Genomic DNA, 24,975 nt, shown 5'->3' with positions numbered 1-24,975 from the left:
CATCTTGAATTCCTTGGAAGAAAAGGGTGACATTTAAATGTAATAAATAAAGAATAAAAGTCAAGCACCCAACATCCCTCAAAGAATCCTTGAGAATTGCCGTTTACCCTTCACAGAGCTACAACTCTCAGCACCTTTAACAAACTACATTTCCCAGGATTCTTTTTTTGGGGGGTGGGAAATTAGGTGCTTTAAATGTATGACATATACTCAGGTTAAGAAAACACACTGCAAACGAAGTAGCCAGCTCCTTCTGTTCCCACGTAAGCATTCATTACAGCTATCGTCTGAAGGCAGATACCTGTTGCTGGTAAGGCAAGAGAGGGTTAAACTGAGCAAAGCAAACGGAAGCAATGCTCTCATGTCCTGTTTGCGGACTTCCAAGAGATTTCTGGAAGCTGGAGGGAATGGGAAAGAGAAGAGAGGTTTTTGGTATGTGCATGCATGTTTTTGTATATGTGTGTTGTTTATGAGTATTTGCCCTTATTGGTCCATCATTATAATGATCAACATTTTGTAGCACTTATATATAACTAGATAGACGATCCTATGGTCTAGCTTGGAATAAAGCAGCTGGTTGCACAATACTGTTTTTCCAAAGCGCTTTCACAAACAGCATTACAGCCATCCAAATTCTTGCTCTATGTAGCAGTCCTGTTTTGGATAACGTGTGTGCTGCGAGCTGCCTTCAAATCTAGCTTAGAAAGCTCTGCTTACTGGTCACTGAACAAACACAGTTACATTCACAATGCACAATGCACTGGATGGACTTCTTTGTGGGCAGACTTTGGACCAGCGATCCTACTTATCTTGTGGCCACCAGACTTTACCGCAGGAATGAGAGCAGAAAGGGTGAGGATTTATCCCAGGCATACAAGGCGCAATTTTGCAAGTGGATTGGCACACGCAAGTGCATATTTTATGGCTCTGACTTCTTCTCCGGACTGGGTGGGAAACTTACAGCATGACTCACGCCTCTTTGGTGAAGTTCCTGAATCAATGCATTGTGCTGAGAAGTCATAAATGGGGCGGCCACCTTACAGGGAACAACAACATCCCATGCGCCTTGCCAATAAACTGCTAATGCAATATCATCTGCACACCTTTTTAGCTGTCCAGAGAAGTCAGGTATTGTGGCAATAATGTCTGCTTCTGAAACTCAGCACCTCTTTGTGCATTCCCTTCAACAGTTCTCCGATGAAAATAGAACCACCCCATTCCATAGTGATAATTTTACTATTTATACCCCACACATCTTACTGGGTTGCCCCAGCCTCACTGAGCAGCTTCCAACATATGTAAAAACATAATAAAACATTAAACATTAAAAATCTTCCCTATAAAGAATTGCCTTCAGACGGCTCAAGGGTCGGATAACTTCATACCCTCCAGTGAAAATAGGGACATCCTACCACACCCTCAAACATTTCTCCAATGAAAATAGGGACTTCTTAAGGGAAAGTGGGACATTCCAGGATCAAATCAGAAACTGGGATGGCTTCTCTAAAACAGTGACGTCCCTGGAAAATAGGGACAGATGGAGGGTCTGTCTATGTCAGGACAAAGGAACATACTTTAATTCACTTTGGGCTTAGATAATAGGGTTTTATTGCAGTGTGTATTTCAGACTTAAATGCAGATAGAGTCAAGTAAGTCTGAATTATAAAATTCAGTATAAAAAACTGTCAAGTTCAAGTTTGAACTTATTTTTATTTGGGGGGTAAAGAATTGGGGGTAAAGTTGTTGTTGTTGTTTTTTCAAATGTTGACCAGAATATTTTCAGAAAACGCGATTTTCAGAATTTTGAATTCCTTGACTGAACTCAAGAAATATTTCACTCTGAATGTGTGTGCGCACTTTTGACATATTTGACTTGCTTCTATACTGAAACGTTTATGAATCACTGCTTTCATTTGGGAGGTGGTAGGGAGTCAATGCTCCTATTTTCCTCTCTCTCTCTCTCGGCCTTTGCATAGGTTTTTGACTGATGCAGTTCAAATGCTTACCTGGGTTAATTTTTTCCTGCGGTGGTGAAGCAGGTGGGAATATTCCATTTCTCATGCTCATAATACAACTTATGATACAGGTGTTCCATACAGAGGAAAACAGACATAGTCAAATGAACCAATGAAAACCATGTAAAAATTATTTATGAGTGAATTGCCGAGACTGTATGTGATGCAGTTTAAGGCTTTATAGGTCAAATACAGCACTTTGAATTGGGCTCGGAAATTACGGTAATTGGCAGCCAGGGCAGTTGGGCCAGGATTGGTGTTATATGCCTGGTGAGCAACCTAGCCACTGAATTCTGCACCAGCTGAGGTTTCCAGACTGTCTTCAGAGACAGCCCCACGTATAACACGTTGCAATAATCTAACCTAGAGGTTAGATATGCACGGAGAGCCAAATATTCATTTCTTCGTTCTTTCGTTTGTTTGTTTGTTTGTTTGTTTTAATATACCACTTAGTCACCAAAGTTAATTTGATGCACCCCTCCTTTTGCAGAGAGAGAGGTATTGTATAGTGGGAAAGATGGGTGACAGACACAGCTCTTTTAAGCAACAGCTCTTTATTACAGCAGTTAGCACTGCTCTAAGTCTCTCTGAACAACACTGAAGCTGGCTGTCTTATATAATGCTCAATAACTTGTAACAGTAACAAATTCCAACTAACTACCCAATTGGTGAAAGGAACTCTCATCCTTCATTTGCATACTGGTGTCCCAGAGTGAGAACTGCAGCCATTCTGAATACATAACAAGAGGGAATGCCAATAACAGGGGTTAGAAGGCAATCCATTTTAAATCAACTTCTAGCAAATGTAGGGGTTCAATTACTAATGCAGAAAATGCAAAAGATATCACTTGTGCAAGTGGTCTTTACGCCTTTCTGGACTTTGCCTTTTCTTTATAGCATATGAGATTTTGCTCCAATCCCACTAGAATTACACAATTTTTGTGTGATTTGTCCCAACAGAATATCAGTGCAGATGCTTTTGTATTAGGCTGTGCCCACCGCTGCTTTGGGATGCATGGCATTGGCCACAATCCATTTCCATCTTGTATCTGTCTTATCATTTCCTATGAAATGCTGCATTCTGATGTGCTTCCCCCAAAACAGCTTCAATCCAAATTTAGAGGGGGGAAACAACCTTGCTGTGTTTTAAGTTGGTAATGTGTACATAGCCTTGCTGTTGCCATTCAGTTGTGATGCATTTTTGCGTTGGGATTGTTATTTTTTTAAAAATGTTTTATTTTATCTTATTACACAATGCATTCTTTTCTACATAGAAAGGCTTTTAATGCACACCTTTTAATAATAATCTGGATGCACACCCCACTCAAAGCAGTGCAGTGCAGAAGGATGACTTCTGCATTGAAGTGCATTATCAGAAAATGTTACCCATTTTTTTACCAATAGTTCATGATTCAAAGGAGGAGATAGTGGCTGCCCTCATTATTTGCCACCAAAGAGGAAACACATCCCCCAGAAAAGAGGACAAAGCAGGATACAGATTTGCACAGCATTTACACATTCTAATTTATATGCATAAGTGCAAAGGTATAGAAATACCGTATTTTTCGCTCTATAACACGCACTTGACCATAACACACACGTAGTTTTTAGAGGAGGAAAATCCGTAGGCATGCCACCCATAGGCATTCCCTCCATAACACGCACAGACATTTCCCCTTACTTTTTAGGAGGAAAAAAGTGAGTGTTATGGTGCAAAAATTACGGTAATGGAAGTTAAATAGAAATACACCCCAACTCACCATAATGGGGAAGACTGTGACTAGGTTACCTGTGTGCCTGTGGCTCGTTCTGCTCACCTGGGTTGTTTTTGTTTCTATTATGTATTTTGTGTTTTGATATTGTGATTTTATTTATGTCATAACCACCCTGAGACCTGCAGGTACAAGGCAGTATATAGTGGTACCTCGGGTTAAGTACTTAATTTGTTCCGGAGGTCCGTTCTTAACCTGAAACTGTTCTTAACCTGAAGCACCACTTTAGCTAATGGGGCCTCCTGCTGCTGCTGCACTGCCGGAGCACGATTTCTGTTCTCATCCTGAAGCAAAGTTCTTAACCCTGGGTTAGCGGAGTCTGTAACCTGAAATGTATGTAACCCGAGGTACCACTGTACAAATTTAAGCAACAACAAAACCTGTCAATGTCAAAAGAGTCTTTTGAATAGAAGATTCCCCTCTGCAAAGGACTGCCCTAGCATTGCCACCCTAGAAGGATATATGTATACAGATCAGAAGCGCATATCTTCTCTCTGTGGGGCAAACATATTCACCATGCCTGTATACTGCCTGCTCCCACTTCCATCCTTGCAACCCTGTCCCCAAATAATAAAGAGGACCCTGTGCCACACGGCCTCCTGTCAACACTTGACTCCTCCCAAAATACCAAACCCTCTGTTTTTGTTTTCCCTTTCTCTTCAGTCTTCCCCACTAAACTAGCTCTGGGATTTACATCCCTCTATGCGCTCAGCATATTATGGCTCCAGGCAGCGGCAGCTCTGTCAGCAAAGGAGGCAGGAGGGGGGAAACAGCCCTGCCTTGGATTTCTTGAAGTAAGTCCCAAGTAGGGACAGGAAGTCCCCTTGCAGACAGAAAGTCTGCAGCCCCCCCCCCCCAGCATTTGGCATGCTTCTCTGTCCTGCGCGCTGCTGTGTGCCACCGACCAGGCAGGCAAGGAATTCCACAACAAAGCAAGGAGTGAGCTGAAGGGAGGAGGAGGAGGAGGAGGAAGGGGGGAGGGATAAGCAAGATGGGGATGGGGCAAGGAAGATGAGGCAAGACTGGGGGGGGGGAGTATTGAGGCAGAGCAGAAGGCAGCGAGGATGAAAGGGAAAGGAAAGAGGGCTCTAAGAGAGCGGAGACTGGCAGACAAACAGAAGGTAAAAGTATCAAATGCAGGCAGTTCAGTTCTGGCTCCCCCCACCCTCCTCTTTCCCTGCCACATCTCACAGAACCGCTGCTTTCGGCTGTTAAAGCTGTAAGGGCCGACTTTCCCTTTGCTCTGCCTTCACATAGAGATGCTGAAATACGAAGAAGGCCTTGCAAAGGTCAAGGGAAGTGGATGGATGCTGAGATTGTGAGCCGATTTTGCTTCAGTGGTCCTGGGACGGGGAGGCACAGAAGTGGCAAGAGCAGGTGTAATGATGGGGCTGCAGTGAGGCTCAGTTGGCTCTAAGAGTTTGGATTTGATACCCCGCTTTATCACTATCCGAAGGAGTCTCAAAGCGGCTAACATTCTCCTTTCCCTTCCTCCCCCACAACAAACACTCTGTGAGGTGAGTGGGGCTGAGAGACTTCAGAGAAGTGTAACTGGCCCAAGGTGACCCAGCAGCTGCATGTGGAGGAGTGGGGAATCGAACCCGGTTCCCCAGATTACGAGTCTATCGCTCTTAACCACTACACCACACTGGCTCTCTAAGAGTATCTGCAGCGTAAATCCCTCTAAATGTGGACTGCAGGTTTCCTTTGGAGTCTCCAGACTCATTGGAGGTTCCTAAAAGGAGAGTAGAGGAGCATCTGTCATGGATGCTATAGCTGTGATTCCTACATTATGGGGGGTTCGACTAGATGAACCTCAGGGTCCCTTCCAACTCTACAATTCTATGATTCTGTGAAAATTCTGGACTTTTTTTTTTGTTAACTGGTCCTTATTTTGAGTCACACGCTGCTGGTATTGCAAATTCTTAATTGTGATGGCTGTCAACCTGGAAGACTTTAAAAGAGGACTTGGTAAATTAAATGACAGATATCTATGGCTACTGGTTATAGATGCCAGTATTCAGTATCAGAGGCAGCATACCTTTGAATGCCAGTTGCTGGAGATCATGAAAAGTGTTGTCCTCATGTCTTCTTCTGGGCTTCACCATCTTCTGGACTTCACCATCATGTTGGCCACTGTGAGAACAGCATGCTAGACATTAGATGGATCTTTGATCTGATCCAGCGGGACTACTATGTTTTTAAACCAAGAGGAAGAGCAGAAGAGCCGGCTGGATCAGGCCAGTGACTCATCCAGCATTCACGGTGGCCAACTAGATGCTGATTAGGAAACCCACAAAGCAGGAGGCGGGCACAAGAACACTGGCCCCCTGCCCTGCAGTTTCCATCAACTGGTATTCAGAAGCATTTCTCTTCAGAAGGGTAGGACCTCACAGTACAGTGGTACCTCAGGTTAAGAATTTAATTCATTCCGGAGGTTCGATCTTAACCTGAAACTGTTATTAACCTGAAGCACCACTTTAGCTAATGGGGCCTCTCGCTGCCACTGCAAAATTTCTGTTCTCATCCTGAAGCAAAGTTCTTAACCTGAGGTACTATTTCTGGGTTAGCAGAGTCTGTAACCTGAAGCGTATGTAACCCGAGGTACCACTGTAAAGATAATATATAAGGTTTGTTCTTTTAACAGTTTGGATATGCATTGTACAAAAAGGAAAATCAAAAGTTATAATTATGTGTCAAACATACCACATGATGTGGTACCAAACAGCTAAAAGATAGTGATAAGTGAAATACAATTCAGATTCTATAAACCAATGCTCAGGTGTGTGTGTGTGTGTGTGAGAGAGAGAGAGAGAGAGAGAGAGAGAGAGAGAGAGAGAGACATGGAAAAATACGGAGGCCGGTCACTTTTCCAGCAAATGTTCATTTGGAGCCAACTCACGTGCAGAGCTCTAGTAATCCCTGTAACCTACAGGCCAAGAAACCAGCTGGCCAAACAAGAAAATAGACCCACCATCCTTTTAGTATTGGAGACACTATCTCCTGAGAAGTTCTTTTCTGCAAGTTTCAGAGACGTAAATGAGAACTGTGTAACAGCACATAAGTGCTTTTGAGTAGGTTCTGTTCCTTTCAATGGAGTTTCATAGGAGCATTGAATTTTAGGGCTGGAGGTCATCTAGGCCAAGCTGGCTCTCAAAGGAAGAGGCTTGAAACAACAGCATCCTTGATAGATGACCACCCATCCTCTACTTGCATAGGAGAACATCTTCCCAAATTGTACTCTGGGTTTCTTCTATCGGTTAAGATTTCTGTTTGCTCCTGGAAAGTAAGAAATTGTCTGTAACAAACTTTTGCAGAATCATACACTTTCCACAGTTGTCTTTTCCATATACAACACAATGTATAGCGTAAGAATTGTGTTCATCTCCCCACTTTGTTCTCGCAAGTGCAAAACAGAATGCTTTGTCAGCACAGCTGACTATCTGGAGACAATCTGCGTTAAAATTTTAATTTGGCTTTTGGGAATTGGTATCCTGGAGTCTCCAAGCTTACGCTATTCATTTTTAATACTGTTATGTTTTTTTTTTAAAAAAAAAAATCAATAGAAATCTGAAATGTGTTTGATCTTTAATTGGTGGGTGAAAGCTGGGAGGGAAGAGGGAAATGACAGACCAGCATTGGGGACAATTAGTGGCGGGTGGAGGGCAGGGAAGCTGGCAATGCATTCGGGGATAAATCTGAGGCCCTGAAGTAAAAGTTCTGTTTTCATTTGGTGAGTGGAGGATTGCTTTTGAGGAGAGGGGCTCAGTGGAAGCGCTCCTGATTTATACGTGCTGGTTTTTTAAAGCTACAGTTCTTATGAGGGCTGGCTCCAGACATTTTATCGCTTCAGGCAAAACAGAAAATGCCCCTCTCCTTCTCCTCTTCCTCAACGCTGAAAGTGGCATAGTAGTAAAAGGAGCCTGAAGAGGAGCTGGTGGCGGCAGCCAGGCATGGCGGAGGCAGGTGCAGTGGCAGGTGGGCACAGAGGAGGTGGTTGTGGGGAGGGGGGAGGCCGGATTTGCCGCCTGAGGCAACTGCCTCGCAGGGGTGTAGTGCTGTTCACCAGCACTTTTGAATGTTTTTCAACACTGATTTAACTGTTTTTATTGAGAATGTTAATGTTTTATTTTATATTTTAATTATTTAATATTAAAATATTTATTTATTATTAAAATATTTTATATTTTTGTAAACCACTTATAGGTTTCCTTAAAATCAAGCGTGCGCACACACACATACACAAGCAACAAACAAACAAGAGATTGCTCTGCAGCAGACATGCAAGGAATGATAGGGCCGGCTCTGCCATTAGGCAGAGTGAGGCGGCTGTCTCAAGCAGCAGGTGCTGTGGGCTGGGGACCAGCCGCAAGGTGTCTGAGGATAGAGCTGTGTATACCACACAGCCTGCTCCATGTCCCCTAAAGGAGCCTGCTCCCCTCAGGTGTGTTGCCTTGTCACCATTGTGAACTGAGATTCAACTTCCAGTCCAACCAGCTTCTGCCAGGGCTGACCCAAAACATTCTGCTGCCTGTGGTGGAACAGCAAATTGCACACATATACAGACACACACATATACACGCACAACAGCAAAGCCCACAGCACCAAAAGCCAATCAGGTAACTTTGGTACTTGAAGTTGAACATTCCCATATCCCTCAACTCCCCTTGGAAAACTGGGACATCCCATTTTTTCATGTGAGAGCTTGGTGGCCATTTTGGGTACCATAATTCCACACCACCATGATCTCACACAAGTCATGTGACTCGTCTGGGACAGGAGGGCTTCCTGGTTTTTGGCAGGACATATTGAAGGGTATGCATACCAGCAGGCTTTTCACTGCTTCTCTGGGAGTAAAACCACTGTGATAAACTAAATAACTGATGATTGCCAGCTTCTTCATGACTCTCTAAACTAGCTGCCTGAGGTGGCTGCCTCGCTCTTCCTAATGACAGGGACGCTTTTGGCTTCTGTATATGCAGTGAGAAGAGGCGCCATCTTGCCCTTCGCCTCAGACAGGAAAATGTTTAGGGCCAGCCCTGAGGGGCTCTCTATATCCCTCACAACCAAGAGGTGACAAGCGAGTGGTGTTCTCCCCCTGCCCCAATACCTCAAAACTCCAATTATCTGTGTAGCTTCACAGATATACCGCTATGTATATAATCAGACAACATGGATTTGCACCACCAAGTCTGGTAGGACAGCCGTCTCCCTTTCCCGAATCCCCTCCATTCCCTTAACCCCTGTTTCCTGCTATCAGTTAATACAGGCCTGCGCCAGGAGGCAGACAGCCTGATCCCGGCAGACGAGACCTGCCTGGACCTCAGACGTCTAATCGCACTCTCCTTTGCCGGCTCTTTTGCCATTCTGTTTACTGAGGCCCACGTTAAGAACATGTGAAACTCGGCATTGTCTGCAGGCCACCAGAGAGAACGGTTGCCAGTTTTCACAGCTGATTATGGCCTGCACTTGGAAGGTCTTGTTACAATGGCTCCTTGTTCCCACGTCCATCCCCCTCTTTTCTCTCCAAATCCCACTCCTGTGTCATATCCTCTGTGACCTCTTTGCGGTGACCTCATCTGGCTCCATAACTTCTGATGAAACCAAATGTCCAAAACCTTCCCCCACCCACCCACCCACCCCTGCTTTCGGGCGGTTTGGCCAAAACGCGGAGCTTCTCGCAAACCAGAGAGAAACTGGTGAGCTGAGTGTTGTTTCAAAAGCGCTGGGGGATTTGCCAGCCCTTCCAGAGCTTTTACCTGGGGCACACAAGTGAGGTTTTAGAGAAAAAGAAGTGGATTTGAAATCTTTCACAAGTAAACTCCTTTGCTTTTCCTGTCATAACTCAAGGGATATCTGTGAGGTACACTGGCAGCGGTTGAAAATAATTAACGCTGTGGTAGCAGTCGCATTAGCAATAATAAGAATCACTTCAACCTATCATTTTGCATCTCCTTAATGTCATAAACCCATGCTTCACCAGCTTTTCCCACAGGGCAAAGAATTGGTGACTAGAAGCACGTGTTAGAAGCAGAAGCCCTCTGCACATAGCTAAACTATGGTATTCATTGCCACAAGATGTCCTGGTAGGGATGACCACCAACCTGGGCAACTTTAAAAGGGGGTTAAGCAAATTCATGGAGGATAAGGCTATCAGTTGTTACTAGTAGTCATGATGGCTATATTGTGGAGGAGGACACACTGGAGCTGACCGTGTGTTTGCAGCTGTTTCACTACCATTTAATTTGCGTAGTCCACATGATATTACCTTCAAACAACATCAGCCTCCATGCTTTTCCCCTATAAATTTGGGTTTACCCATCATGGGGATAATCCGATAGGTTGGAGGAAACATTTGTAATATGGAGTTGGCCTGCCAGTGGGCCTGGTGTCTGAAGACAGCTCCTTAGGGATCCTGCCATCTTCCATTCTGTCAACATGACCAAGCCACCGTAGATGCCGCTGAGACATGCTGGGAATGTAGGTTGGTAAATTGTACTGGGTTTGTACTAATCCCCGAGGGTGAAATCTAGAGAACTACATGGCTTCTTTTTGTGTACGGGGGTCTTACCTTGCTGACCTCTTGCGCCCCTCTGACAGTGGTCATAGTTCACTGGTAGAACATCTGTTTTGAATGCAAGAGGCCGCAGGTTCAATTCCCAGCATTTCCAAATAGGTATATGGAGAAACCCTGTCCAAAATCCTGGAAAACTGTTGCCAGTCAGTGTGAGCAGTGCTGAGCTAGATGGACCAATGGTCTTACTCAGTATACTAAGGCAGCTTCCCATGCTCCCTGAGAACCGCTACAGAATATTAGGAGACCCTTCTGGGTGGGAGGAGGTTGAAGCTGGGGGTGGGGATGGGAATCAGCATGTGTTTTCACTTTGCACATGGGACTGTTTGGATCTTGCTCACATTTGACAGCAGGAAACTTCCTTATAGGTAACACTTCTAAGTGCAAAATAAAAAGCAAAGTTCATAATAATGACTCCACATGATCCAATTCAACCACTCAAAAATATCATCGCATACAGAAAACCCATTCGTTATCTATGATATTTTTGGTAAACATGCCAGTTTTGATGGAACTGTTTGTACTTCCCAAAGGAAAAATCCTTGCAGTTTCTAGCAGATCCACCACTAGTAGTGCAATATTATACATGTGTACTGAAAAATAAATCCCGATGGGGCTTACTCCCAGATAGGTATTTATAGGATTAAAGCCTAAACCATGTAACATTTTAGGCGCAGGCAGCAGAATCCTATACACACTTACTCAGAAGTAAGTCTCGCTGTGTTCAGGGAAACTTCCTCCCATGTAAGTACAGTGGTATCTCAGGTTACATACGCTTCAGGTTACAGACTCCGCTAACCCAGAAATAGTACCTCGGGTTAAGAACTTTGCTTCAGGATGAGAACAGAAATTGTGCTCCGGTGGCGCGGCGGCAGCAGGAGGCCCCATTAGCTAAAGTGGTGCTTCAGGTTAAGAACAGTTTCAGGTTAAGAACGGACCTCCAGAACGAATTAAGTACTTAACCCGAGGTACCACTGTATTCATAAAATTGCAGCTCCAGAAACTAAGTAGATGTATCAGTGGACCTAATGGTAACTCTGCATCTACATATCATTTCAATTTACCATTCTCCCAAAATCTGAGTAATCACATGTGAAAAAAGTTCAGCCCTGTCATGAATGGCAAAACAATGTTTATTGCAATCATGTGTTTTTCTTTCTTCACCCTTTCTTCACTGTTTCGATTCTTTGCTCATTTAACTAGCTGGATGGGATTCGCACAACGTTTTTTCTTTTTCTTTTTTGGAAGTGTGAGGAATGAATAAAGGGATTGAAAATCAAAGAGCAACTATCCAATGATTCCATTGTCTGAATCTATGGTGAACACACATTTGGAATAATGTGTGGGAATTTTGGATCATCCTATCTACGTAAAATAGAAAACAAAAATGTTTTAGAGTCACAGAGCAAGGCCAAAAAGACAGCGAGAGAGTTGGGTGAATCTTCCCCCTTTTTTTGCTTTCAGTTTAGAAAAATGAAGGCTTAAGGAGACATGATAAGAGTTTCATATAATTCTGAAATATGCAGAGAGACTTCTGTTTCCCACCAAATGCTGCAACCAAAATTCAACTGATGAAACCAACTGGCAAGAGGCTTCGCATAAAGGAAAGGAACTGCTTCACCCAGGTATAATTAACTGAAGGAATGTGTTGCCACAGGATGTTGGGACGGCCACTAGCATAGATAGCTATTTGAAGAGGGTTGGCAGTGAGTGAGTGGGTGGGTAGCAGTCATGCATCTAGCACGTTTAAAAGTCACAAGAACATAGCCAAACATGAGAACTCTAAGAAAATAGGTTTGGCTCAGCTGAGTGTCTCCTCCTCCTCCTCCTCCTCCATTTAACACCAAGGGTGTTTTCATTTGCTGATGTCTTCAAAGCACTTTGTGAGTCCAGACCAACTAACATGCTCCCAATGGGAATGGTGGGTAGAAAAACATGAAGCCTGGAAGGGAAGATGGAAGGGAAACTGCTAGACTTTGGTAAAAGTTACATAGGGACAGACATCAGACACTGGGGACAGAGCTTCCTCCCTCTGAGCAGTAAAAGGGAAAAATAATATGCCCTTCTGCATATGGCGGCAGCATAGGGTGGTCACTTTGCCATCTCCCAAAAGAAGAGGCACAGAAGAGGGCACAGATATGCATGAAATTTACAGATGCTAATTTATGTACGGATGCAAATTTGGAAATAATTGCTATAATTTAAGTAGACAGACAATACATCTCACTATAATAGAAAAGATTGTTTACTGTTGGTAAGATGGTTAATTCTAAGAAGGGAAATAAGGAGAGGCCTTGGAAATGCCCTTCAGGAGTTAGCACCTGGGTGGCAGACTGAACATGCATGCAGATCACTTTGCCACGGTCTTGCCAAGTACGGCGAGATGAATTGTGCTATCTGCATTATATTAGCGTTGCCCTGTTGCAAAAAGTGAAAATCCAGACACAAAAGTTGTTGAGTTGTTTTGTTTTGTTTTGCAAAGTTGTTGAGGTTTTATGGTGTGTTTTTTTTAGTTTTTGCAAAATCTTAAAAAAAAAAGTTATTGAGCTATTTTTAAACAAGTTTGCGGGACTTATGGCGCAACCCTACATTATATGTGTATTACTTAATTTTGGTTTTTAGATATAAATACATGCAACTGCTATACAAATCTGTGTCCTCTCTTGACCCCTTTTATGGTGACTTGTTCAGTAACTGTCGTACGTGGGCTTATTTGAAATATTACTGACCAAATTCACATATAAAGCTGTATTACATAGTCAAACTATTGATGCTTCTAGCGTTTTACAGTCTAGCATCCCTGGATGTTGTTGAACTAAAACTCCCATCCTCCCTGATCATTGGCTAAGCTGGCTGGGGTTGATGGGAGCTGTAGTCATATACAATCCAGCTTAATGATGTAACATTGGAAAGTGTTGATCACTTCTCCTGCCTTGGCAGTTATCTTAACACAAGGGCCAACATTGATGCAGAGATCCAGCACTGCTTGAACTCTGCGAGTGCAGCTTTCCCCCAATTGAAGTACAGAGTGTTTGAGGACTGGGACATTCACAGGGAAACCACAATGCTTGTTTACAGAGCTATTGTACTACCAAACTTACTGTATGCCCGTGAAACACAGACTACATAAAAACACCATCTCCAACTCCTTGAAAGATTCCGTCAATGGTATCTCTGAAATTTTTTTACACATTACTTGGGAAGACAGGCAAACTAATGTCAGTGTACTGGAAGAAGCAAAGATCACCAGTGTTGAAGCAATGATTCTTCAACAACAACTTTGTTGGACTGGTCATGTTGTTTGGATGCCTGATTATCGTCTTCCAGAGCAACTACTCTATTCCAAACTTAAAAACGGAAAGCGTAATGCTGGTGGTCAATAAAAGAGGTTTAAAGACTTTCTCAAGGCAAATCTAAAAAATGTAGTATAAACACTGACAGCTGGGAAACACTGGGCTGCAAGTGCTCCAATTGTAGAACAGTCTTTACCAAAGGTGTCATGGACTTTGAAGATGCTCAAACTCAGGATGAAAGGGAGAAATGTGCTAAGAGGAAGGTACATTTCGCAAACCCTCACTGTGATCAACTCCTGCCCAGAAACCTATGTCCCCACTGTGGAAGGACGTGTGGATCCAGAATTGGCCTCCACAGTCACTTACAGATGCACTGTTAAGACAGTGTTCATGGAAGACAATCTTGCTCAGCTATGAGTGATCGCTAAAGAAGAAGAAGTCCTATACCACCTGGAAACTCACATCTGAAGAACACTGGTCTCTTTCCCACTGGTGAGCCACAAGAAGACTAGTTAACTGAGGTCATTCCTTGAATCTTTTGTGAATCATATCCATAAAGGAACTGAGCGACCGGCTATCAGTACAGGAATAGTGCCACATGGAGCAAGCTCTCCTGGTGAGCTGTGCTGGAATTCATCAGCTGACAGGAGCCAGATAACAGATGGTGTGGCTGAGCCTCTGTATTTTGACAAAAGATCCCTTGTTTTCAAGGTTTAATATTTTGCATGTCACTATGGATGGAGAAATTCATTGGAGACTGTGCTTACATACGTGGCTTTTGTTAAGACAGACTTCATATTTTTCCTAATTTCATTAGTAAGCAAGTTAAAATATGATGTCTAGGTAAGAGTCCTGTTCTTCTGTGCTTTGTTTCACTGCAAGCATTCAGGTGGTGGTGGAGGAAATCTACAGTTTATTGCCACACATCTTTAAAGCACTGGTAGGCAGCTGGCTGGTCAGTGTGCCAGTTTAGAGTAGAGAACAAGTTTAGAGTAGAGAACAAGGGGGTGGAATCAGGAAAAGGATTGACATTACAGTGTTCTCTTTTTATTTTATGAACAGCAAAAATATTGGTCTCTTTCCCCCACCACAAAAGGAAGGACACACAAACATACACACACACACACACACACACACACAGAGAGAGAGAGAGAGACAGAGACAGAGACAGAGACAGAGACAGAGACAGAGACAGAGACAGAGACAGAGACAGAGAGAGAGATGGAATCAACATTTTCATGGAATAGAATCATAGAATTGTAGAGTTGGTCATCCAGCCCAACCCCTTGCAAAACAGGAATATTTTGTCCAACCTGGGGCTCAAACCCACAACCTTGAGATTAAGAGTCTCATGCTCTACCAACTGAGCCATACGCTCTTATATCATTCATAGGAACAGCCTGCAGCTCAGGGGTAGAAAACAGGTTTATATGCAAGAGGTTCCAAGTTCTGCCTCTGGTGTCTCCAACTGGAACTGAGAAAGACCCACAGCTGAAACTCTGGAGAGCCACTACTACATCAGCCTTCCCCAAGTTGGCTTCCAACAAATAATCCTGGGAACTGTAGTTTACCCCCCCCCCCACAGAGCTACAATTGGCCAGCACCCTAGTACAGGTTCCCAGGATTCTTTGGGGAGGGGAAGTCATGTGCTTTAATTGTGCTTCAAATGTATGGTGTGTGGGCAGCCACTGTCACTCTAGCAGAGGAGCATTTACCTGAGCAAACATTAGGAAGGCTGCTACCCTCATTCCTCAGCAATGCCCCACAATTTGGGGTATCCTTGACCAAATGGAAATTTAATTGTTGGTGTTTCGGGAGTGTGTTCTCACCCTCTCCAGAACTAAATTATGCAGTGTCTAATAAGAAAAAAGGGCCACAGGTGGCGCTGTGGGTTAAACCACAGAGCCTAGGACTTGCTGATCAGAAGGTCGGCGATTCGAATCCCCGCGCTGGGGTGAGCTCCCGTTGCTCGGTCCCTGCTCCTGCCAACCTAGCAGTTCAAAAGCACATCAAAGTGCATGTAGATAAATAGGTACTACTCTGGCGGGAAGGTAAACGGTGTTTCCGTGTGCTGCTCTGGTTCGCCAGAAGCAGCTTAGTCCTGCTGGCCACATGACCCGGAAGCTGTACGCCGGCTCCCTCGGCCAATAAAGCGAGATGAGCGCCGCAACCTCAGAGTCGGTCACGACTGGACCTAATGGTCAGGGGTCCCTTTACCTTTAATAAGAAAGAAAGAAAGAAAGAAAGAAAGAAAGAAAGAAAGAAAGAAAGAAAGAAAGAAGGAAAAGAACAAGTTAAACTCTTCAGCAAGGCCATTGTTCCTGCTCCAAGGAAGAAGGCAGTTGTGTTGCTGTCTAGGGCCTGGTCTAAATGTAAGTTAGCTTGGTAAGTGTGTGGGAAAATTTCCTTGTACTGATGGGAAATCTGAAGGCATACATTGCTGAATGGGTGTAAGAGTTGGAACATAGCAATATAAGCTGCTGCAAGAGTCAGCATGAGCTAATGTCTGCTGAGAGAGAGGCAGCCTAAAGAGCATTAAGTAGGTGTTGAAAAAGAAGCAGATTCCCACCTCCCCAAGGTGCTATGTGGTCCTGGTTTGATTGATAACTGCGGTTCAAGCTTCTCTCCCTTGGAGGGGGGGTCACCCGTCCTTCTCAGGCTTCCCTCTCAGTGGTCCTTTTCAGAAGCCCTTTGAGTGACAGGGAATGTGTCAATTTGAAACAAGTTATCTGATGCACAGAAAACTGCGGAACATTGCCATGTGCCAACGGCATTCCCAGACAGGGCAGGTGAGATGGCCAAAATTTCCTCCCGGCTCTTTCACACCCACAGAGACAACAATGAGGAATGGAGTTTCCAGGCTGCTGGCCATTTGGTAGGGGAAATGATGAATTCACAACAGCTTGTTTGTAGGGCTACCACATTTAATCAATAGATGAATCAACCAAAGCTTAACTGATGAATCTGGCAGAGCAATTTAAGAGCACACTTGGGGTTGTTTGTTCTTTGTTTTATTGATGCTATTTAGGTTCCAGTGTGTTACTGGAATAAAAGTTTTAAGTTAGCTTTCCCTTCGAAGAATAAGCAATAACTTTTTGTTTAGCAAGTCGGAAGCAACCAATCACACGCATCTTTCAATCTGTCAAAACAGGAATTGGTGTTGGGGCTTTGGCACTGTAAATTAATGGGAAGAGAATCAAATGTTTAATCAGTTAACTAGTTAAAATGAGCATGGATCAGTTAAAAATTCTGCAACTGGTGGACAGCCCTACAGGTTTGCTTCACAAGAATAAACCATTAAAGCATTTTTTTAAAAAAAATAAGAAGAGAGAAGTCACTTAAAAAGAAAGGGAGGAAGACATATAGCCTCCTCATTAGAGACAGGACTTGTTGGCTATCTTACCTACCATGTCTGGGAATGCCATATCTATCAATAGAACGAAGCAGTAAAGCAAAATTTATTTTTCAAAATTGTCTCATTTTCTCAGCCCCTATTTATTTATCTTTTCCAGAATTTATTACAATGCAAGCCTACGCACGTCTAGTCTACTCAGAAGCAAGTCCCACTGAGTTCAATGGGGCTCATTCTCAAGTAAATGGAAACAGGATTGTAGCCTTAGACACATTTTTGTAAAGAGTTGGGGTATATATATATATATGTGTGTGTGTGTGTGTGTGTGTGTGTGTGTGTGTGTGTGTGTATTTTAATGCACATTTTACCCCAGTATGTACAGTTTTGTACACGTTACTTGACTGGAAAACCGTAGGGCAAAATTCAGAGAAGTGTAAATTTTGAAGGATGGCTGCGTTTCAGTTCTCAGATGGTTTAGGAAAGTGCAGAATACTTAGATTCACCCTTAAAGGCCAACTGAATTGACTTTATCCCCCCGTCCCTACTCAGTGGGTATCATCAGGAAGGCTGTTCTACAAACTGGAAGGCACAGCCTTGGTTACACTTTGCACCTGCAGAGTGAGGCTTCACCTGAAGACATTAAGGTGAAGACATTAATGCTACATAAAACAAGGTGGAGGAACACGTGAGCCTCCTGATACTGTTGGACTCCAACTCCCATCATCCTTGCGACCACTGGCCATGGTGACTAGAGCAGATAGAAGTTGGGCTCCAATGGCATCTGGAGGGTCACAGTTTCTCTACCCCTGTTGTATAGCCTGCTTCCCCAGCCTCATGTTCTTCAAATGCTCTGGACTACAATTCCCATCACTCAGTGCTGGCTGGGGCTGTTTTAGTTTGAAGTCCAAAACATCTGGAAGCATGGTTGCCATGTTGGGGAAAGTTGCTACATGCACTTTTGTTGTTGTTGTTTAGTCGTTTAGTCATGTCCGACTCTTCGTGATCCCATGGACCAGAGCACGCCAGGCACTCCTGTCTTCCACTGCCTCCCGCAGTTTGGTCAAACTCATGCTGGTAGCTTCAAGAACACTGTCCAACCATCTCATCCTCTGTCGTCCCCTTCTCCTTGTGCCCTCCATCTTTCCCAACATCAGGGTCTTTTCCAGGGAGTCTTCTCTTCTCATGAGGTGGCCAAAGTATTGGAGCCTCAGCTTCAGGATCTGTCCTTCCAGTGAGCACTCAGGGCTGATTTCCTTCAGAATGGATAGGTTTGATCTTCTTGCAGTCCATGGGACTCTCAAGAGTCTCCTCCAGCACCATAATTCAAAAGCATCAATTCTTCGGCGATCAGCCTTCTTTATGGTCCAGCTCTCACTTCCATACATTACTACTGGAAAACCATAGCTTTAACTATACGGACCTTCATCGGCAAACATGCACTTTTAGCCGGGAGTAAACCTCACTGGGACTTACATCTGAATAGACTCCACTGGGATTGTGCCGTAAGGCTGCAATTCTATGCCTACCTATCTGGGGGAAAGCATTATTTAACACAGCAGGACTTTTTCTATGTACACATGAATAGAATCAAGTTTAAAGGCACAGGGGAAATATTTCCCAATATATTCTGGGCCTGTGCTGCTGCTAGACAATGTGTACGTATGACTGAATGAAGAACCCTATTGAATATATTTAGGACAAGAAGATGCTATACCTATTTAAATTTGTTAAGCCATTTCAGTGTGGGCAATATTAGCGAGCAAAAGGTTAATTCTTCAGCACTGGAAAGCTACAAATGTATATACTGCTATAAACTTGTTCAGGTTACTCAATAGCTAGACTCATCTGACCAAAGAGCCTTACTCCCATGAAAATGTGCATAGCATTACAATTTAATCAGTGCACCAGTAAGGACTTAGGCACAAGAGAAAAGGGAAGGTCTTTTATGGTTTGAGGATGTATGGTGCAAGCACCTTGATGAAGCTAAGTGGGTTCAGAATTGCATGAGAAGCCTACCTGGGGGAACGTATTTATGGTGCCCTGAGTTCCACGACAGGAGGAGAAAGGATATAAATATACTTAATAAAGGACATGTAGCAGAAGAAATAGGGGTGAGAAATTTATCTCCACCTGCCATAAAGTGATAGCGCCTTTTGGAAAATTGCAGCGACGTGAGAAAAGTATAAAGAAGGAACTTAAATCACCGCTGTGAAATATTCATTCTTCTGCCCCCGCCCCCAAGTTTATTATCACTTTTGCATTCTATCTTTCCTAGGGTGGCCAAGTGCCCTACTTCACACAGGAAGGTGTGCTTTTTGAAGAGCTGCCTGGTCCACAGACAGAGGACCCCAAGGAGGGAGAGCAGGAGGGGCCTTCAAGTTGCCCATCAACAGTTCACACCTGGGTAGCAGACCAAGCTGTCTCCTGGTCACAGTCTTTCCTGCTATGGTGAGATGCCTTGCATTTCCATTGTAATTCTAGCCACTGGGCTTTTTTTCAACTAAGGTTTATTCAGAGTAGACCCACTGCTATGAATGGAGCTAAGTTAATCATACCTACTAATTTCAGTGGGCCTACTCTGAGTAGGACTAATACTAGATAGAACTGATAAATTTGCATCTATACATAGGACTTTGCCTATGCAAACAGTGTGCAAGTCTGTCCTCTCTTTCTTTAGTGTTGCATAAGTGGCCGCTCTGATCTTTCATCCAAAACATTCAGGGTGCCTTATCTTCTTTGGTCTTCATAATAGCCTGATAATGTCTGCAAGACTGAAAGAGAGACAGCATCCTCCTGACTGCTCTGTTCCTTTCTGTGGGATTTTATTTAAGGCAGTGGTGGGGAACTTGAGATGCAGGGACTGAATGCAACTCTCCAAGGCCCTCAGGAATCTACCCATTTGGCCCCCAGGAATCTATCTACCCAGGGGTCACACCCCAACCAGTCCTAATCCATGCCGTCCTCCTCCTCAGCTGGCTGGAATGTGTCCTTGAACTGCGATAATGTCTTGTTGATGGATGGGGGTGTCTGTGTAGAAAGTTCAAATGGTTGGCATGTGGTCTACTGTACAAAGATAAGAGTCACATCCAGGGCTGGCACAAGACATTTAGGCACCTGAGGCAAACCACAAAAAAGAAGGGATGATGTAGATCTACATCAGGAACAAAGGGGAAATAAATATCTACATTGGGAACAAGAGGGGGAACCAAATCAGCCTTACCCAATAGTTCAAGTGGGAATCAAAGGCCCTCAGAGGAGCCGGGGGGGGGGGGGATTGGTCCACTCTGAATCACACTAGGCAGAGCTCAGGAGACCCTAGAGCAGCGGTTCTCAACCTGTGGGTCCCCAGATGTTGTTGGACTACAACTCCCATCATCCCTGGCCACTGGTCATGCTGGCTAGGAATGATGGGAGTTGTAGTCCAACAACATCTGGGGACCCACAGATTGAGAACCACTGCCCTAGAGGGTCCACCATTTCCTCCCTAGGGGTGGGAGGAGACCAGCAGCACCTTCTGTAGAGCATTCCTTGGAGGCTGGATCTGCAGCCCCTATGGATCCTGCTGCCTGAGGCAGTCACTTCATCTTGCCTCATGGGTGGGCCAGGCCCGGTCACATCTATTGCTCCGCCTCCTTTCCCCCCTCTGATCCCACCCACTTCTGACACATGGCCCCAGAAGGTTGCACACTTTGGAATGTGGCCCTCAGGATTTTTTAAAAAAAGGTTTGCCGCCCCTGCTTTAAAGCTGCTATCAGGCTTGGCCCCACAGTTCTGAAATGAAGTAGTGGAAGGAGTGATGCTCAGGGCCAGAAGGGAAATTCTGTGTTTGCGGTGTGTTTTGATTGTGCAAAACCTCCGTAAAAAAAAAAATTTAAATCAAATATAGCTGGATAGTGGTTTTCTTTCTTTTTCCTTTTTCTAGTTGAAAGAAACTGCTTTAAAACAGGCTGCCCTCCAATGTACATAATTACCTTGCTGGATCAGACCAATGTTTCATCCAGTCTAGCGTTCTCTGTCTCCCTGCCAAGTGCCTCTGGGAAGCTCACAAATAGGCCATGGCAATTGCCACGAGTGGCAGACAGAGGCACCATGTGCCAGAAATATTTGAGAAGAGACAACACGACACGCCTAATTAACAGTTTTTAAACTGTTCTTTTTTTCCCAGAGATCTGCCGTTTTTTCTTTTCATAGTATGGAAACGTATCCCAGTATCCCCCCCCCCCATATATCCCTGGATTGCATTGCAGAGGAGTGGATACCAGCCACCAGTTGGTGTTCAGCGGTGGGGGTGGGGGTGGGGGTGGGGGGCTTGCAGTTAATGTTGGACTCCAGGTCCCATCTGCCCCAGTCAACCTGGCCAGTGGTCAGGGATGACAGCTGTAGTTCAATAACATATTATGGGCAACAGGTTCCCTCAAGCCCTGAGCCAGATGTGGCCCTCCAGGACACTTTATACAGTGGTACCTCTGGTTACGTACTTAATTTGTTCCGGAGGTCCGTTCTTAACCTGAAACTGTTCTTAACCTGAAGCACCACTTTAGCTAATGGGGCCTCCCACTGCCTCCCCATGCGATTTCTGTTCTCATCCTGAAGCAAAGTTCTTAACCCGAGGTACTATTTCTGGGTTGGCGGAGTCTGTAACCTGAAGCGTATGTAACCTCAAGCATATGTAACCCGAGGTACCACTGTATACCTCAATATTGTATATGCCTCAATACTCTTCCTCCAGGCCACACCACTTACTGTTTCACACTGTGAATATCTTTGCCTTGTCCTCCAGCTCTGATAATGCCTCTTACATAGAATCCCAAGGGTCATCTGCTGCTCTGTCCTCCTGCAATGCAGGAATCACAGCTGAAGAATCCCTGACAGATGGTTATACAGTGGTACCTCGGGTTACAGACACTTCAGGTTACAGACTCCGCTAACCCAGAAGTAGTACCTCGGGTTAAGAACCTTGCTTCAGGATGAGAACAAAAATCGTGCGGTGGCAGTGGGAGGCCCCATTAGCTAACGTGGTACCTCAGGTTAAGAACAGTTTCAGGTTAAGAACGGACCTCCAGAACGAATTAAGTTCTTAACTCGAGGTACCACTGTACATATTAAAGCTCCAATGAAAGAGAGTCCACCACCTTCTGAGGTAGTCCGTTCCACTGTTGAACAGCTCTTCATAGTCAGAAAGTTCTTCCTAATGTTTAGTTGGAATCTCCTTTCTTTAACTATTTTTGATCCTGAATCTTACATTGCTGGGACCAGCTGGTGAAGGGCAGGTTAATACATTTAACAACAACAACAACAGCAACTCTACCTGGTAATGCTGGGGATTGAACCTGTGGCCTTTTCCATGTAGCACAAGCCGGAGTTGGTCAGATTGCGTTCAGTAACAGCAAGCCTCTGTGCAGGGAGTAGCAGGGAGTGGGTGGTGCTGCGGTCTAAACCACTGAGCCTCTTGGGCTTGCTGATCGGAAGGTCAGTGGTTCAAATCCGCACTACGGGAAGAGCTCCCGTTGTTCTTTCCCAGCTTCTGCCAACCTAGCAGTTCGAAAACATACCAGTGCAAGTAGATAAATAGGTACCACTGTGGCGGGAAGGTAAACGGCGTTTCCGTACACTCTGGCTTCTATCACTGTGTTCCATTGCACCAGTAGCAGTTTAGTCGTACTGGCCACATGACCCGGAAAACTGTCTGTGGACAAATGCCGGCCCCCTCAGCCTGAAAGCAAGATGAGTGCTCCAACCCCATAGTCGCCATTGACTGGACTTAACCATCCAGGGGTCCTTTACCTTTTTACCTCAGGGATTGGGGATGTGAACTGAATACAAGCTCTTTCCTCCCTCAGCACAGATGTACTATATTCAACAAAACCTAGTGCAACACATTCATTTTGTGTAATTACCAGCTCAGTTCTATACAGAATCTTCTGTATGCATTTTCACATGCAAGTATTATGATGTGATATCTTAAGGTTTTGCTGCTCCATCTAACCAGAGACAACCTTTATGAAGGAGCTGAATGCAGGATTTAAAAATTTTATTTTAAAAGGAAGTGGGATGGAGGGTTGTGGCGAGGAATGGACCTGATTTAACATGCAAGCTGGGCACATCAAAGGCCATTTCTCAAGGCATTGTCACTTTATCTTGAATCTAGACGGATTGGTTGCCATTAAAAAAAGGAAACATTTTTCCAGGTTGAATACCTCGAAAAAGTTCTTTCTTCTGAGCACACTGAACACATTTCAGCTTTATCATGACAAAGCTGACTTCAGATATTGCAATAAAGGCAAGCCTGTCTTTCTCATGATGGCTGCAGGACAGAAGTTTATTTTCTCTAGAAATTAAATCATGTCCAAACATGTTGTCAGGGAGCTGTTTGCCTAACTCTATTAAATACCCCTTTGTGGACACCTGATCATTATCATCAGAGTCAAGAGGTCATTCTGAACCAGTGGTTCAGTCCATAACTTCTACACCTTGTTGGCTAGCCCATGACTGGAAATAAACCCAGAATACATGCTGTTTCTTTTGTATCGTGGATCTTGTCCACACATGCCCATTTTAGGCAGATAAGTAAGTGACTTTGATAACACAGTCTCTGCCTATTGATTATGGTTGGGGATGTATTAGGCTCAAACATGTCCCTCTGAGTGCACTGAACGCATTTCAGTTCACCATGGCAAAGCTTATTTCACATACGGGCAACTCCACATTTACGCATGATCTATTTAAGCCTTTGAGAGAAGTCATCCACAGATTTGGTCAGATGCATCACTTGTACATGGCTGGCACCCAGCTTTCTTTCTCTTTTTCGTCAGAAGCAGGCGAGGTTGTAGGTGCCCAGAATCAATGCTTTGAGATGGTGGGATGACAGCGAGCAAACCAAGACTCAATCTGGATAGGATGGAATGACTGGAGGTGAATGGTTTGTTCACTCGGATGAATGGGGTTGTAGAGGATCAGGTCCACAGGCTGAGTGTGTTTATTGTTCAAGTGTCATTAAAGGTTTAGAGTATTATTCACTTAATGAACACCATCAGCAGAAGACTTATGCTTCGACTTCAGCTTGTGCAGTGGGGCTTCCCAGTCCTCCCCCCTCAAAAGGCCTAGGGGGTTGGGAGAACTCCCCATAACAGCGTGCAGCAGGGAAGATTGTTCTGTCTGGCGGGATGAAATACGGAATGTATGTATTTTAGTACATCACTGAAGTCCAGCCTCAAACTTTAGGTGACATGCTAGCTGAAGCCATATCTTGAAAGAGAAGAGTGAATTGTGTCAGATGTAGGTTGGTAGGTAAGCTATAGCTGCTGAAATTCTCTCTTCTGCACCACTAGTAGAGGATCCTTGTCCCCTTTTGTAACTGGCCACCCTAAAGCATAGCAGAAAACAAGCAGACCAGGAAGAGGGAAACTTTGGCTGAACTACAACTGCCATCACCCCCCATCTAGCATGGCCAGTAGTCAAGGCTAGTGGAAACTGTAGTCCAATAACATCTGGAGGTTCAAAGGTTCCCCACCCCTGAGTTGTGGTAGGAACCCATCCAAGTTACCGTAGATGACAAATAGTCTGGTCTCGCTGGTGGAACTAGGTTACATAAACCTCTGGAACAAAATGGGGGTGGATCCAGTGAAAATATATACAGTAGTATCATCTTTAGTGCCATATGAGTCTTGCAGGACCTTTGTAAGACAGAGAACAAGTATGGCAAAACAACCAAGATATGTTATTAGCAAAGCAGTTGTGAGTTATCACTAAGTCCCAAAATATGTCCAGAAAAGACACTTCTGCAAGACATTGCTTGCATCTACCTGCCTGGTGATTAAGTAATCCTTGCATGCCTCCTGTCTCCTAAAGCTCATGCCAGACAGGTGTTCAGGTACAGGCCTCACCCTGCAGGCCTGTGCCTTTGAGTCCAGCAGGGTCAAAGGTTAGAATTAAGGAAATCTTGCCCTCTGTGTCATAACATCACCATCAG

The 24,975-nt window shown here is 44.4% G+C and overlaps 1 long non-coding RNA gene across 1 annotated transcript; it reads left to right on the top strand.

The window, feature by feature from the left end:
• Nucleotides 1-4,835: 4,835 nt before the first annotated feature.
• On the top strand, nucleotides 4,836-23,918 carry LOC309345211. The gene is made up of 3 exons (XR_014158098.1): nucleotides 4,836-4,908; nucleotides 19,282-19,454; nucleotides 23,819-23,918. It is a non-coding gene; the product is annotated as an uncharacterized lncRNA (long non-coding RNA).
• Nucleotides 23,919-24,975: the final 1,057 nt, after the last annotated feature.

Source organism: Podarcis erhardii, assembly GCF_964252035.2.
Source record: "Podarcis erhardii genome assembly, chromosome: 6".
Lineage (NCBI taxonomy): Eukaryota > Metazoa > Chordata > Lepidosauria > Squamata > Lacertidae > Podarcis > Podarcis erhardii.
Note: the sequence above shows the minus strand (reverse complement) of the source record. Positions and strands in the feature narration are given on the sequence as shown.